The sequence below is a fragment of the Scyliorhinus torazame genome, unplaced genomic scaffold (assembly GCF_047496885.1).
Source record: "Scyliorhinus torazame isolate Kashiwa2021f unplaced genomic scaffold, sScyTor2.1 scaffold_82, whole genome shotgun sequence".
Classification (NCBI taxonomy): Eukaryota; Metazoa; Chordata; class Chondrichthyes; order Carcharhiniformes; family Scyliorhinidae; genus Scyliorhinus; species Scyliorhinus torazame.
The window spans coordinates 692,861-696,395 of NW_027307809.1; positions in this window are offsets into that span (position 1 = coordinate 692,861).

The window sequence follows — 3,535 nt, forward strand, 5'->3', positions numbered from 1 at the left end:
GGCACACAGAGAGCGAGGGACACAGAGAGAGCGAGGGGCAGAGAGAGAGTGAGGTACTCAGAGAACGAGGGACACAGAGATAGCGAGGGACACACAGAGAGCGAGGGACACAGAGAGCGAGGGACACAGGGAACGCGAGCGACACAGAGAGCGCGAGGGACACAGAGAGCGCGAGCGACACAGAGAGCGCGAGGGACACAGAGAGCGTGAGGGACAGAGAGAGAGTGGGGGACACAGAGAGAGCGAGGGACATAGAGAGCGAGGGACAGAGAGAGCGATGGACACAGGGAGAGTGAGGGACACACAGAGAGCGAGGGACACAGAGAGCGAGGGACACAGAGAGCGAGGGACACAGAGAGTGAGGGACACAGAGAGCGAGGGACACAGAGAGAGCGAGGGACACAGAGAGAGCGAGGGACACAGAGAGAGCGAGGGACACAGTGAGCGAGGGACACAGAGAGAGCCAGGGACACAGAGAGCGAGGGACACAGAGAGCGTGAGGGACACAGTGAGCGCGAGGGACACAGAGAGCGAGGGACACAGAGAGCGTGAGGGACACAGTGAGCGCGAGGGACACAGAGAGCGAGGGACACAGAGTGTGGGACACAGAGAGCGAGGGACACAGAGTGAGAGAGGGACACAGAGATTGAGGGACACAGAGAGCGAGGGACACAGAGAACGAGGGACACAGAGAGCGCGAAGGACACAGAAAGCGCGAGGGACACAGAGAGCGCGAGGGACACAGAGAGCGCGAGGGACACAGAGAGCGAGGGTCACAGAGAGAGCGAGGGACACAGAGAGAGCGAGAGACACAGCGAGAGCTAGGGACACACAGAAAGGGAGGGACACAGACAGAGCGAGGGTCACAGACCGAGCTACAAAGATAGCGCGAGGGACACAGAGAGAGCGAGGGACACAAAGTGCGAGGGACACAGAGCACGAATGACACAGTGAGAGCGAGGGACACAGAGAGCGAGGGACACAGAGAGCGAGGGACACAGAGAGCGACGGACACAGAGAGAGCGAGGGACACAGAGAGCAAGGGACACAGAGAGCGAGGGACACAGAGAGTGTGGGACACAGAGAGCGAGGGACACAGAGAGTGAGGGACACAGAGAGAGCGAGGGACACAGAGAGTGTGGGACACAGAGAGAGTGAGGGACACAGAGAGAGCGAGGGACATAAAGAGCGAGGGACACACAGAGAGAGCGAGGGACACAGAGAGCGAGGCACCAAAGAGCGAGGGTCACACAGAGATAGAGGGACACACAGAGAGCGAGGGACACAGAGAGCGAGGGACACACAGAGAGAGCGAGGGACACAGACAGAGCCAGGGACACAGAGAGAGCGAGGGACATAAAGAGCGAGGGACACACAGAGAGAACGAGGGACACAGAGAGCGAGGGACACAGAGAGCGAGGGTCACACAGAGAGAGTGAGGGACACAGAGAGCGAGGGACACAGAGAGAGCGAGGGACACAGAGAGCGCAAGTGACACACAGAGAGCGAGAGACACAGAGAGCGAGGGACATAGAGAGCGAGGGACACAGAGCGCGAGGGACATTGCGAGCGCGAGGGACACTGCGAGCGCGAGGGACACACAGAAAGGGAGGTACATAGACAAAGCGAGGGACACAGACTGAGGGACACAGGGAGATCGAGGGACACAGATAGAGCGAGGGACACAGAGAGCGAGGGACACAGAGAGCGAGGGACACAGAGAGAGCCAGGGACACAGAGAGCGCGAGGGACACAGAGAGCGTGAGGGACACAGAGAGCACGAGGGGTACAGAGAGCGCGAGGGACACAGAGAGCGAGGGACACAGTCAGTTTGGGACACAAAGAGCGAGGGACACAGAGTGAGTGTGGGACACAGAGAGTGAGGATCACAGAGAGCGAGGGACACAAACAATGAGGGACACAGATAGCGCGAGGGGCACAGAGAGCGCGAGGGACACAGAGAGCGCGATGGACACAGAGAGCGAGGGACACAGAGCGATGGACAGAGAGAGAGGGACAGAGAGGGACACAGCGAGTGAGAGTGGGACAGAGAGAGAGAGGGACAAAGCGAGAGAGACAAAGAGAGGAGGACACGTTGGGGGAGAGGAACACAGAGAGCGAGGGACACAGAGAGAGGGAGGGACACAGCGAGAATGAGGGACACAGCGAGAGTGAGGGACACAGAGAGAGGGAGGGACACACAGAGAGCGAGGGACACACAGAGAGCGGGGGACACAGAGAGAGCGAGGGGCAGAGAGAGAGCGAGGGACACAGAGAGCGAGGGACACAGAGAGAGCGAAAGACACACAGAGAGCGAGGGTCACAGAGAGCGAGGAACACAGAGAGCACGAGCGACACAGAGAGCGCGGTGGACACACAGAAAGGTAGGGACACAGACCGAGCGAGGGTCACAGAACGAGGGACTCAGACAGAGCGAGGGACACAGAGTGAGCGAGTGACACACAGAAAGCGAGGGACACAGAGAGAGCGAGGGACACAGCGAGAGCTAGGGACACACAGAAAGGGAGGGACACAGACAGAGCGAGGGTCACAGACCGAGCTACAAAGATAGCGCGAGGGACACAGAGAGAGCGAGGGACACAGAGAGTGAGGGACACAGAGCACGAATGACACAGTGAGAGCGAGGGACACAGAGAGCGAGGGACACAGAGAGCGAGGGACACAGAGAGAGCGAGAGACACAGAGAGCAAGGGACACAGAGAGCGAGGGACACAGAGAGTGTGGGACACAGAGAGCGAGGGACACAGAGAGTGAGGGACACAGAGAGAGCGAGGGACACAGAGAGTGTGGGACACAGAGAGAGTGAGGGACACAGAGAGAGCGAGGGACATAAAGAGCGAGGGACACACAGAGAGAGCGAGGGACACAGAGAGCGAGGGACCAGAGAGCGAGGGTCACACAGAGATAGAGGGACACACAGAGAGCGAGGGACACAGAGAGCGAGGGACACACAGAGAGAGCGAGGGACACAGACAGAGCCAGGGACACAGAGAGAGCGAGGGACATAAAGAGCGAGGGACACACAGAGAGAACGAGGGACACAGAGAGCGAGGGACACAGAGAGCGAGGGTCACACAGAGAGAGTGAGGGACACAGAGAGCGAGGGACACAGAGAGAGCGAGGGACACAGAGAGCGCGAGTGACACAGAGAGAGCGAGAGACACAGAGAGCGAGGGACATAGAGAGCGAGGGACACAGAGCCCGAGGGACACTGCGAGCGCGAGGGACACTGCGAGCGCGAGGGACACACAGAAAGGGAGGTACATAGACAAAGCGAGGGACACAGACTGAGGGACACAGGGAGATCGAGGGACACAGATAGAGCGAGGGACACAGAGAGCGAGGGACACAGAGAGCGAGGGACACAGAGAGAGCCAGGGACACAGAGAGCGCGAGGGACACAGAGAGCGTGAAGGACACAGAGAGCGCGAGGGGTACAGAGAGCGCGAGGGGTACAGAGAGCGCGAGGGACACAGAGAGCGAGGGACACAGTCAGTTTGGGTCACAAAGAGCG